At 41.2% G+C, this 14,034-nt stretch overlaps 1 pseudogene; it reads left to right on the forward strand.

Moving 5' to 3' along the window:
• Window positions 1-11,291: 11,291 nt before the first annotated feature.
• On the forward strand, window positions 11,292-11,711 carry LOC149146615 (pyrophosphate-energized vacuolar membrane proton pump pseudogene; annotated as a pseudogene).
• The last annotated feature ends 2,323 nt before the right edge of the window (window positions 11,712-14,034 follow it).

A 14,034-nucleotide genomic window follows, 5' to 3' on the forward strand; every position in this document is an offset into this window, starting at 1 on the left:
GTGGGCTGCGTTGATGCCTCGAGGAGGCGTTGGTTAACATATGTCATGGAGACTAGAGTTCTTCCAATGGCTAGATCGCCAACTTGTTGTTGCAAAGGACTGGCCATATGCTAGGATGAACTTTAGGGGTGATCCAGACCTAGTACTCCCTCCTGGGGAACATTGGGATGATAGAGGTAACAAACTCATTTTTTAATTTTTAAATATATTTATATATATATATATATATATATTATTATATATATATATATATATATATATATATATATCATTATATTTGAATCTTGTATATGTTGGACCGGAAAGACCTACGTGTTTATCTCCCATTGCTCATAGAGTCCAGAGGGAGTTCGAGCTACCTCCTCCTGGAGGATATGTAAAGGATGAGATTGCCTGGAGTGCTTGAAAGAGGGGATCCCGGACTACAGGGGATTCGAGGATGTCCCTCAATGATACCAGTGACACACAGTAGGGGTGTCGAATAGGATCCACCGACTGCTTAGACGTTGTTGTCTGAGCAGTGGTGTGCTATAAAGAGAATCACGCAGATTAGACCCCTAGGTTTATTTTCTGCAATTTTGAGAGAGATGTTGTCTCATGATGTAACCTGAACACATATTTTTTGAGCACTATGATGTGCAACACATGATATATATACATACCTATGTTTTGTTTTATCAACTTATTATGTCTCAATGTTTACTTTTATAAATGTTGCAAATGTCTATCTAACACATGATTTTCCAATGCATCTGTTAATTTATTTAGTCTTCTAGGAATATGTTGATATGTAATGAAATCAAAATTCCTTTCCAGCAAACGAACACGTAAATACAACCTTAAAATCTGAGGGTTTTTTACGGAATAACGCCCGTTGAGTTGGAGAACAACAAGTTGTGAGTCTAGATTTATGATTAGAGTGTGAATATGGAGGGCAACAACCTCAGTCAATAGCTCAATCACTACACTATATTCAGCGACGTTCGTAGTACATCCTAGACAAACACCTTGAAGATCTACCAATTCACCGTGTGGATCATAGATAACCTATGCCGTAGAGGAAAGATTCTGAATACTGCAACAGGAACCATCAACGAAACTGACATAAGGTGCGATAAACATATGCATAAGAATAAAAAGGACACAATAAGCGAAAAATTCTTACACACCAAGCTAAAAATGTACAAAAATGAAAACACACTTATGTACATAGAAATGCATGAAAGACTCATTAATAATATTTCTTGAGACAAAGCCTGTTTCAGGGCTTATCTAAGGGTTTGCCTTCATAATAAATCGGCTCATAAGCACCTTTTTGAAAAACCCATTTTACAATATAAGTCCCATGTCACATGGGTTCAAATTTGCCTGCCCCTAGATCATCATGAGCTTGATCATATAGCAAGGACTAAATCCCCTTCAATGAAGGAACATGGGTTGATCGTTTGATCAAAGTGAGCTTTCACTCGCTTCTTCTGTGCCTCAATGACCAATGAAGCAAGTCGACGAGTCTCATCAAGTCGTTCTAAGTAAAGAAGGTGCTCCTCCACCAGAGTGATATTTGGCAGTAATTCGATAGCTAATTCAAGAGAAGGAATTTTACATTCAATCGGAAGGGTAGCTTCCAGACCATAAACTAGCTGAAATGGTGTAAATCCGTAGCATCCTTAACCAAGGTGCAGTAGGCCCATAGAGCTGAAAACAACATCAAATGCCAATTGGACTTATGCATTCCAATGGTACGCTGAAGCATGGTAACCAACACTTTGTTTACTGGTTTAACTTTGCAAGAGACATTTCCTCTACGGCATGGTAACCAAGAATAGCCTCATCAGAAGGAAATGTCTCTACCAAGTCAAAGCAGTAAATAAAGTGTTGGTTACCATGCTTCAACATACCATTGGAATGCATAAGTCCAATTGGCATTTGATGTTGTTTTCAGCTCTATGGGCCTACCGCACCTCGGTTAAGGATGCTATGGATTTATAACATTTCAGCTAGTTTATGGTCTGGAAGCTACCCTTCCGATTGAATGTAAAATTCCTTCTCTTAAATTAGCTATCGAATTACTGCCAAATATCACTCCGGTGGAGGAGCATCTTCTTTACTTAGAATGACTTGATGAGACTCGCCGATTTGCTTCATTGGTCATTGAGGCACAGAAGAAGCAAGTGAAAGCTCACTTTGATCAGATGATCAACCCATGTTCCTTCATCTCCACCAAGAGGAGGTAGCTCGAACTCCCTCTAGACTCTGCGAGCAATGGGAGATAAACCTGCAGGTCTTTCCGGTCCAACATCTACAAGATTGAAATATAATGATTAGGACATATATATATATATATATATATATATATATATATAATAAATATAAAAACTCTTTAAAAATTGAAAAATGAGTTTGTTACCTCTATCATCCCAATGTTCCCCAGGAGGGAGTACTAGGTCTGGATCACCCCTGAAGTTCATCTCAGCATACGGCCAGTCCTCTGCAACAACAAGTTGGCGATCTAGCCATTGGAAGAACTCTAGTCTCCATGACATATGTTAACCACCGCCTCCTTGAGGCATCAGCGCAGCCCACTAGGTAATCTGTGGCTCCCGTGGTAGTGGCCTATCCACAACCACTTCCTGTCTCTGAAAGATGGGAAGTCGTTCCAGGATGAATGATACAAGGATTGAGCCATACCCAAACTGTTTGGTGTCACCTCGGCGACATTTTTTTAATTTCCATTTGAGGTTATCTGATACCGCTTTTGCCCAGTTTCATATAGTAGGGTTTAGGCAATCGGCAGCGAGTCGGAGTTGAGTCTTGGTGGCCTCATGCGGGGCCTGTGAACCAGCTACTCTAGTGATGGTGGAAAGGAGGATTCATAGTGATAAGTCAACTACTGTGGCAATCTTTAGTTTGCCTCCCTTGTCTGATTTCTGGGCTTCTGGACACATTCTCCCAATGAGCATATCCATGTTTTCTCCTGCGATCCATGTTCCTGTCATTCGGGGCCTTTCTCCCCTTCATGATAACCCTGTTAGGAATTAGATATCAGCTGCATCGATCTCTAATTCCTACCCCTGGATGTTGAATTTCCCTTCATTGGGATCCCATGCTCAAACCACGTACTGAAGAAGATCAGGTTGTGCTCTTAGGCATGGTACCATGAAGAATTTTAGAAGCCCGCAATCCCTGAGAAAATCCAAGCAATTTGGATCCCCCATGGCCAATTCATCATCGTTGCTATGATCCCACTCCTTCCACTCGATCACCATGATTTTATCCCTGCACACACATAAATGTTCAATTATAAATGCCATAATTGTGCTGAAAGCCCCATGAATGTGCTTAAATTTTGAGGAATTTTGGTTCCTGGCGCTCGTCACGCCTGTTTTTCAAATAAGTGCACCGAGCTAGAATCCACAGTTTGGAAAATTAGGGCTCTTCGTGACTATTTGGTGTATAGTGACGAAGAACTCATTTTCACTCCATTGGAAATTCTAGCTTGTCACGATCCCGAGCTGGTGACCCGCGACGACCGCCGCAGACATCCCCATCCCAAAATCCTCCTAAATCACGGCTAAAAACTTCAAAAATGAGATACATTCTCTCCAAAAATGCAGGAAAAAGGTGTGATGCCTACTTGGACTAGACAGATTTGCAAACAAGCTTCTAAACCTCCTCCAATCGATCGCTGAAATTGCTAATGCACAAGGGTAAATTTTTCCACTCCAAGGTAAAAAGTAAAAAGTGAATTGGTTTTTACCAAATCATCATTTTATAAGTTCTTTTTGGCAATTTAGGGTTTTAGGTTAGGGTTTTCGGTCGATTTTATGCATCTTTACATCGAAAACAGATCTTACACTTGTTTTTGTGCAACAACAGGTTCCAAGTACTCTGGTGATGATTCATGATTTGTATTTTATACTTTTTCGGACTCCGTAAAAACACGAAAAAGTCCCTTTTTGGAGTCATCTTTAAACTCTTTTCTAACTCTCAAAACATGAAAAGATCACCGAGTTCTTGTCACTTTGAACTCGTTAAAGGCTGCAAAGTGTTATCTACCCAGTATAAGTTTACCCCTTTTACGGACTGGGATAGATTACTTACGAAAATGGTATACGTTGATCTATCATGGTTAATAGGTTCCCTTGGGTATTGTTTTCTACCTTTTCAGATTCAAGGGAAAATTTTATGAAAAGGGACTTTTGGAGTTTTCTTTTCCATGTCTTTTTCAAACTCTCTAAATATGAAAAAGACTCTGAGTTTTACCTATGTCGGACTCATTAAACTCTGACGACATTAGACTTGTCATCATGACGAGGCCGAGCTTCTCCTTCCTAGAGCTCGTTAAAAACTGACTAGGTCATATTTGTCCGAAGGACAAAATTATATTACAAGCATATGCTATCCCTTTCAAGATTCTGTTTCAAAAATAATTGGGGTACTCGCTAGCAATGGTGGGGGAAAATTTGGAAGTATTCCATTGGTTGTATTAATTATTACGGAAGCTTGTTGCTCTTGAACATTGACACTCTTTCTGCTTCATGTCGGGTTGGGATATCCTTGCTTTATTGTTGGATTTCCAGGTTTTGGGTTATCCATTTTGCTTCATTCCATCTGATCCTTTTTGCATTCTTATGACCTTGATCCCTTGGTACCAAAATGCTACCAAACTCTAGAGTCGTCTCGCTGATATGTTCAAGAGATTAATCCTTCTGCAGTTTGTATCCTTACACACCTTCCTCAGAATATCTATCTCATCCACATTTCTCTTGTTCCTTTGTATCACGTCGATGATGTGGGAAACATTATGTCCCTCCTTCAACCAATCACTTCTTGTCGACTTCAACTCATTATCTGGGAAGTTGATCTAGAGACTCATTTTTGGTACCATGGAGCTTGCATGCTGATGAGCCCCAAAAATGTACAATTATTTGGGCTCATTCAACCTCCTAATTTGGCTTAGTCCACCATTCTCATTTGTTTATTGCATGTTTTTGATTATTTTTGTGTTAATAGAGTGAATTTGGTTAGTCATTATGCCAACAAGTCTAATGGGTGCTTTGTGTAGCCTTTTTGGTCAACTTGGAGACAAAATTGAAGGTCTTAATGAGCACTTGGCAGCCAAATTCGTGGGAGAACAAGCTAGAGGATTTGTAGGAAGGTGTCCCCCTCATTTATGGGCCCTTACCTCAAATTCTCCACCATCAGCTCGGAGTTCAAAGGCCACCAAATCAATGAGCACAAGGGCAGCCAAGCAAGTCAAGTTGGACTGATGTTAACTACAAGTCTTGGGCAGCCAAGTCCCTAAATTTTAGGAGGACTGTTGGGTCCTCAAATTGTATAAATAAGAGGGCTTAAGACCTCATTTCAGTTAGTCATTTTGGGTAGCTAGTTGGTAGTCATTTTTGTAGCTAGTAGTTAGTCAAGTTGGTTAGTCATGTTGTAGCGCGGTTTTTTCTCTTTTTGTAAGCCAGTTTTGGCATGACATCTGATTTTTTGGTTATGAATAAAGGCAGGCAGATTTTGATCTCATTCTGAGTTTCTAAGGGAGCTATAGCTCTCACGTTAGGGCCCAACTTGAGAGCAATAGACCTCCTCTGTGTTGTAATGTTATTTGCCTTTCGTTCCAACACTTTGTTTCTTTACTTTGACATGCAACTTGAATTTACAGTCTGCTGATTTAGTTTTTATGTGATTGGGTAGGATTAACTTATGGTTACTTTGCTTTCAGCTGCTTAGATTCGATAGGAGGTTTGTAATACACAGGAGCTCCAAGAAAAAGGTTGTTAGAGATCACTGCCATCTCTGTTTAGGGATTGGGGTGCAGTCCATATCAACCACCAAAAAGAAACGCAGTCTTTTACTTCCATGCAGCTGCAACATAGTCATTTTCGTTGAAGATCCATCCATGCACTTTTGATATTGAACCATACTTCTACATTTTTCATTCCATGCACGGTTTCTTTTCTCGGTTTTACATTGCTGTTCATAGGTTTAATGGCACAGGTATCATAGGTTAATAAATTCTCGTTTTTGGTGCAAGACATAAGTCATTTGTTTCATTTACACTGCTCCATATCATTCCACTTCCTTCCTCTGTTTCTTGACCTCTCCTCAAGCCCTACTCGGCCTCTGTCCAGCTCATTCACCCTCCAACTCATCCATTATCCACGTAGCTTCATTTACTTAACCTTTTGTTGATCCCATCCTTCCAGCCATCAACCCGCTGCATGCACTCTTCCTCCATCTGATTTCTCTGCTCCTGAGCCATCACCAGCTCCATCTCCATCTCACCTATCCTCCCACACCACTCCAACACTTCACCATCTCCCAAAACTTCCACGGTCAAACATCCTGTAGAATTGCACAGACTTCCTGTAGAAATCCCTGAGTTTCCTGTAGGATCCCCTGCAGACTTCCTGTAGAAGCCTGCAAACTTGGTTGCTGAGCATCTGAACGTGGTAGACTTCTGTGGACTGATGCTGGAGACCCTCTGGGACCTCCCTTAGCCATCCTGACCTTGCCCATGCTTTCCTTCCATTCAGATCACTCCTGCACAACCAAACCCTAATCAAAAGCATCATCACAATAAATTCAACCACTTAATGAAAAAATACAAAAACATGTCTTTTCAGATACAAGTAGCTTAGATGCATGTATTTCAGTTCACTGCAAGTAATGGCATCATTGGTAGAAGTTTCATTCACAGTTTTGCATTGTAAGGGCTTAGCTAGTCAAATTAGGGTTTACTAGGGTTTTCATGCTTTGTTGACTTTCAGTTCCTTTCTGCAACTAGATTAGTCTTCTTTCAGTTAGCTTTCGTCCATCATTCATAAAGCTTCTTCTGTGAGCCTATAGAAGTTGGCTTGAGCCATAGCGGACTTGTGCCAGCTGACCAAGTGACAGCTGCGACAAGAGCTAGTACTTGTGCATACAGCACCGTCGCTTCCAAGTTTGTACGAACTACCGGGTTGATAAAATTAGAGATAGGAAGCTCCAGGAGTTGTAGCATTATTGCTACAATACTGGAGCCCACCATCTTTTTGGCGCCGTTGCCGGGGAAGCGGCAGAGTATTGGTGATTGTTGCTATTCTTCTATTTTCTACTACAACCTTCTGCTAAGTAGTTTATTTCATTTCCATTATGCAATTTCATTTATGCAAAAGTAGATTAGCATTTCTTGCTTTCATAGATTAGCATTTCAATTCCACAATTTCATTTCTGCAAGCGTAGATTAGCATTTCAATTCCGCAAGCGTAGACTAGCATTTCATTCCTGCAATTTCATTTGAGCAAAATAGATTAGTCTTTTCCTGCTTTCATTTCAATTCCGCATGTTCATTTTAGCGAGATAGTTAGTTGCAGTTCAATTTATTTCAGTTTTGCAAGTAGAAGTAGAAAAAAGCAAAAATCAAGCAAAAAGATTTCATTTCATGCCTTGTAGGAGTAGAGATAAGTTAGAAAAATGATTGCAAAACACCCCCACTGCTTCACACAACCTTCTCTCTTCTTCAATGGCTATGATTGAAGAACCCCTGGGTGGACATCAAGACATATTTGAAGAACCTCTAGGGGAGAAGAAGAAGAAAACATTCCTCTGGAGCAAATGGCTACAAGCAGAGATGTTAGGAGCAACATCTTGTCCAAAGATGAATTTGAAAATTAGATCAAAGATTTCAAGAGTGATATGAGGCAGTTTCTTGCCATGCAACTGGATACCTTGCAGATCCAAAAGAAGAAAGAAGAAGCCAAGAGGGCTTTGGCCATTTTTTGTCCTAGGTGCACTAGAAAGCATCCTAGGAACGAATGTCCAATGCACTCCCTAGAAGTGTGTTTCATCTGTGAAGAATACCATCCTACAAATCAGTGCCCTTCCTTGCTTGGACTTAAAATTGCATATCAGAGAGCCAAAGGAGCCACTGAACCACTCTATTATATGAACCAAAGTTGGCCGCATAGACCTAGATCTCATCAGTGGGAACTGCAAGGGACACCCGAGACCTATTATGACCCTTATCAAGCCACTTTCATGCCTTCTTGGGGTCCCCCTGCTCATCCTTCCTGGTTCACACCTCCTCCTTGTTCCTTCACAGATCCATATTATGCCCAACCAGCTGCTCATTTGTTTCACTCTTATGCTCAGCCACAGCCTCAGTGGAATGCACCTTATCAGGAGTGGAGGCCCCAGTACAACTCTCATCCCGCTCATTTTCCTCCACCACCTGCTCATCCACAACCATCGCCTCCTCCTCCACCAAGGCAACCCCAAATGCCTACCCAACCACAATGCCATCCATCTCCATCTCAATTTCACACCTCCACTCAGCTACCCGTACCATTTCCAAAGCCATGCAATGGAGTAGCTCAACCCCATTGCAAATCTGAGGCACAACATGTGCAAATGACTCCTCTTGAGCTCAATGATGTTCACCAAAGCTCAGGAAGAGTGTTGCAAAACAAAGATTCTATTGAAGGACCAAAGGAAAAAGAAGATTCAAAAGAGGAGATCAAAGAACCATGGGCTGCACTTGATGAAGAAAAGAGATCAGAATCAGAGACCGAGAGAGTTCCCTCATGGTTATCATCAAATCCTCCATGTACTCAAGAGAAAGATCAGCAAAAAGAGGAAGATGAAAAGGTCATGTTAGAAGGTGACATGAAGAATGATCTAGATCAGCAAAAGAACCAAGGATATCAAAGCTGTATTGAGACATGGTTCCAGACAGTCACTAAGTTGCAGCAATACTCTCTTCCTCAGCTATGTTTTGTACTTTCAAAGTCAGATCATTTTGTCTCTAAAATTTGGATAGTTGTCCAAGCATGCATTTCGAGCCTTCACATCATTTTTTCTCTAATCTCGATGTGCACATGGCTCCATTGGAAGTATTCTTATACTTGAAAATGATTTTGTTTTTCAAGTAGGGTAGGGTAGAAGAAAAAAAAAAAAAAAAAAAAAAAAAAAATGAAAAAAAGAGAAAAATAGAAATCTAAGGTGAAAACCTCCTCGGAGGCGCCTTAGATTGGCTCATTGATTGAAAACCTCCATGAGGCGGTCAATGGGTTGAAAAAAAAAAGAGAAAAGAGAATAAGATCTTTGGGTGAAAACCTCCCTTGGAGGCGCCCAAGGCAGGCAATTAGGGTGAAAACCTCCATGAGGCGCCCTAGTTGTTTTTCAAAAAAAAAGAGAAAAAAAAGAAAAAGAAAAATAAAGCTAATCTCCATTGAATAATTTCATGTTGCAGCAATGACATTGCAGGTTGCAAGAAGGACGTTTCATGACAGGAGGAGCACTCAAATCAAGGTCAAAGTAATTGTTCTTGTGCCTTCTACAGGAAGCTCTGTATTTCTACAGGAAACATCCTGTAGAACCTTTGGACGAGCCAAATCCAATTTCAAAAGTGAATCTGATGGTGGGAATCTGTTGATTAGGCCTACAAGCACTTGTGTGTCCATCCCTTGCCTTTATCCATCATTTTTTCACCTCCTTGTGCTTCTCGTTGTGCTTCTACAGGAACTTCCTGTAGAAATTGTGGGAAACTAGGCATGCATTTCAAAAAGTGGTTTGGCAAGCATGGTAGCTTCCTCAAAGGTTCAGAAGTCCTCCTGCAATCTTCCAACTCCTCCTCCATCATCTCCATACCTGCATCACAGCCAAAATTCATTTTGTCATACCATGCAACCAAAATGCAAAGTGCCTTGAAGCAAAAACACATAGAGCAGAATTTGTTTATGCCATAACTTGAAAACCATGCATCCATTTGACAAACCGTTTTATGGGGAATTGTACAAGGTTGATGACAACATGCCTGAGCAGTTTCATGCAATTCCGGTGCACGGTTTCCAAGAAATCAACCTCCATCACCATCAGCCATTTTTGCATTTTCTCCATGACCGTGCATCCGTTTCAAAACCTGTTTCATGGGGAGATGCACATGGGTGATAGTAGCCTACCCAAGCAGTTTCTGCCGATTCCGATGCATGGTTTTTGAGAAATCAACCTTTGAAATCTTCAGCCATTTTCCATTTTTCTCGAAATCTGTGCATCCATTGATCACGAATTTGCTATGGGAGATGCATAATGATGGTAGGAACATGCTCACCGAGTTTCAGATCAATCCGATCTACCGTTTGGGAGAAATGGCAAAAAGAAGTTCTGGTTTTGTGACCATGCAGCAACAGCAGCTTGAACGGGCAGAGTTGAACGTGGAAACGATTACACGCAGCTCGGATCCGGCCAGAGGACACCTGCACAAGGGAAAGCAATCAAAATCATTAGCCATTCCCTCATGCAACCAAGGAATCCAAGCATGCAGCAGCAAAAAGCTTCACAGCAGCCAGTCGACTTGCAGGTACGTGACTAAACTAATTCCTCTGTTGCATGAATGTAATTCGAGAACTGCGTGAACAATGAGATGGTTGGATTTAGACAAATTGGTGGCCAGCTAACTGGCCACCCTCATCCAGTTCAACAGCACTTGGTGGGTGAATGAGACACGTGCGCTCAGCCATCTCAGGAAGGAAATTGAAAATGGGCAGTGGTGAACAGTTAAACTTCAGCGTGCTTGATGGTAAGTGATTACAGGCAGAGGACTACAGTTCATAATTAGACTACAGTGAGGAACAATACTTCTGGTCGCATGAGGCCACGTACACTTGGCCACTTCTCTCTCTCACGTGAATCACGCCTCAATTAAAGTTGCTCGGCTGAATATTTGCACGCTTTGGGATAAGAATTGGTTTTAGTAACAATCTCTTCCACTGTAAACCACCATCTAAAAGGTAATTCAGCTTCTAAAGGTGTCTCTTGTTATCCCAAAAAGACCACCAATTCTCAACTGCTTCAATCCGTGCATGCTGCATTCTCTGTGTGCGTTGACATTTTTTTACAAGTACCTGTGCAACAAAGTGAAAAAAATGAACAAGTACTCATGGAACTCCAGAGACGCTGAAAGATTCAGTTGACGTTGTGCAGCACCTTCTTGATAAGTATGAAAAAATTATTAGCATGGCATTTAGCAATGATAAAACTTTCCAAAATTCTTTGAATTCATCATTTGAATTCTTTATTAATTTGAATACAATGTCACCAGAATATATTTCTTTGTTTGTTGATGATAAACTTCGGAAGCGTCTAAAAGAAGTCAGCGAAGAGGATGTAGAAGTAATACTTGACAAGGGAAAACTGTTTCAGGTGATGCTGAATCTTCCTGTGCAGCTCTGGTTGTTGCATCCATATCATCATTTGGAAACTCTCATGATCTTACTGCCATGTGTTATCCCTTGATTATTAGTTCAATGGGTATCATTGCTTGCTTAATCACAACTCTGGTTGCAACTAACATATTTGAGATCAAGGCTGTGAAGGAAATTGAGCTTGCATTGGAAAAGCAACTTATTATCTCCACAGTAGTGATGACTATTGGCATTGCTGCTGTAAACCTAGTTGCATTGCCTTCATCCTTCACTATCTTCAATTTTGGTGCCCAGAAGGTTGTAAAGAACTGGGAGCTTTTCTTCTGTGGTGCTATTGGTTTGTGTTCTGGCCTTGTTATTGGTTTTGTCACTGAGTACTACACTAGTAATGCTTATAGCCCTATCCAAGATGTTGCCGATTCATGCAGGACTGGAGCAGCAACTAATGTTATATTTGGGTTGGCTTTGGGATACAAAGATGTTATTATTCCCATATTTGCTATTGCAGTAAGCATTTTATGAAGGAAAGAAAGCTGCCGCAGTCGGAAAGTATCGTCATGTCAGGAACAGAAACGTGAATCAAGGTTAACCAATGGAAAAACGGTGATTTAAAGGCCTGGAAACACTTTTTCCCATCCAGCTTTGGCATGCAATATCTATTCTCGGGCAGTTCATTGTACGTGTGTGCTTTTATAATACATTAGACTTGCCATTTGTGTTGGATTCGTCAGCTTTCAGGCAGCGCAGTTCGAGGAGAAGGCACCCCCAGCCAAGCAAGTAAAATCAGTGAAATTGGTTCTACAGGAAGCTAGCAGACTGTTTCTACAAGAAGCTAGCAGACTGTTTCTACAGGAAGACAGAGACAGTTTCTACAAGAAAGTTTGAAAAGCGGGAAGCCAAAGGAGAAATCGGCCGAGATGCTAGCCAAGGAAGTCACCAGGGCCATCAAAGACAAGGGGAGAGATTTGGTTGCTCAGAGGATGAGCAACACTTTCAGTAGGGGGGTGATGATGAGCCCCAAAAATGTACAATTATTTGGGATCATTCAACCTCCTAATTTGGCTTAGTCCACCATTCTCATTTGTTTATTGCATGTTTTTTATTATTTTTGTGTTAATAGAGTGAATTTGGTTAGTCATTATGCCAACAAGTCTAATGGGTGCTTTGTGTAGCCTTTTTGGTCAACTTGGAGACAAAATTGAAGGTCTTAATGAGCACTTGGCAGCCAAATTCGTGGGAGAACAAGCTAGAGGATTTGTAGGAAGGTGTCCCCCTCATTTATGGGCCCTTACCTCGAATTCTCCACCATCAGCTCGGAGTTCAAAGGCCACCAAATCAATGAGCACAAGGGCAGCCAAGCAAGTCAAGTTGGACTGCTGTTAACTACAAGTCTTGGGCAGCCAAGTCCCTAAATTTTAGGAGGACTGTTGGGTCCTCAAATTGTATAAATAAGAGGGCTTAAGACCTCATTTCAGTTAGTCATTTTGGGTAGCTAGTTGGTAGTCATTTTTGTAGCTAGTAGTTAGTCAAGTTGGTTAGTCATGTTGTAGCTCGGTTTTTGCTCTTTTTGTAAGCCAGTTTTGGCATGACATCTGATTTTTTGGTTATGAATAAAGGCAGGCAGATTTTGATCTCATTCTGAGTTTCTAAGGGAGCTATAGCTCTCAGGTTAGGGCCCAACCTGAGAGCAATAGACCTCCTCTGTGTTGTAATGTTATTTGCCTTTCGTTCCAGCACTTTGTTTCTTTACTTTGACATGCAACTTGAATTTACAGTCTGCTGATTTAGTTTTTATGTGATTGGGTAGGATTAACTTATGGTTACTTTGCTTTCAGCTGCTTAGATTCGATAGGAGGTTTGTAATACACAGGAGCTCCAAGAAAAAGGTTGTTAGAGATCACTGCCATCTCTGTTTAGGGATTGGGGTGCAGTCCATATCAACCACCAAAAAGAAACGCAGTCTTTTACTTCCATGCAGCTGCAACATAGTCATTTTCGTTGAAGATCCATCCATGCACTTTTGATATTGAACCATCTACATTTTTCATTCCATGCACGGTTTCTTTTCTCGATTTTACATTGCTGTTCATAGGTTTAATGGCACAGGTATCATAGGTTAATAAATTCTCGTTTTTGGTGCAAGACATAAGTCATTTGTTTCATTTACACTGCTCCATATCATTCCACTTCCTTCCTCTGTTTCTTGACCTCTCCTCAAGCCCTACTCGGCCTTTGTCCAGCTCATTCACCCTCCAACTCATCCATTATCCACGTAGCTTCATTTACTTAACCTTTTGTTGATCCCATCCTTCCAGCCATCAACCCGCTGCATGCACTCTTCCTCCATCTGATTTCTCTGCTCCTGAGCCATCACCAGCTCCATCTCCATCTCACCTATCCTCCCACACCACTCCAACACTTCACCATCTCCCAAAACTTCCACGGTCAAACATCTTGTAGAATTGCACAGACTTCCTGTAGAAATCCCTGAGTTTCCTGTAGGATCCCCTGCAGACTTCCTGTAGAAGCCTGCAAACTCGGTTGCTGAGCATCCGAACGTGGTAGACTTCTGTGGACTGATGCTGGAGACCCTCTGGGACCTCCCTTAGCCATCCTGACCTTGCCCATGCTTTCCTTCCATTCAGATCACTCCTGCACAACCAAACCCTAATCAAAAGCATCATCACAATAAATCCAACCACTTAATGAAAAAATACAAAAACATGTCTTTTCAGATACAAGTAGCTTAGATGCATGTATTTCAGTTCACTGCAAGTAATGGCATCATTGGTAGAAGTTTCATTCACAGTTTTGCATTGTAAGGGCTTAGCTAGTCAAATTAGGG

This window comes from Pinus tabuliformis, chromosome X (genome assembly GCF_031772625.1).
Source record: "Pinus tabuliformis cultivar Carrire ecotype Pingquan chromosome X, CPIR1, whole genome shotgun sequence".
NCBI classification, from domain to species: domain Eukaryota; kingdom Viridiplantae; phylum Streptophyta; class Pinopsida; order Pinales; family Pinaceae; genus Pinus; species Pinus tabuliformis.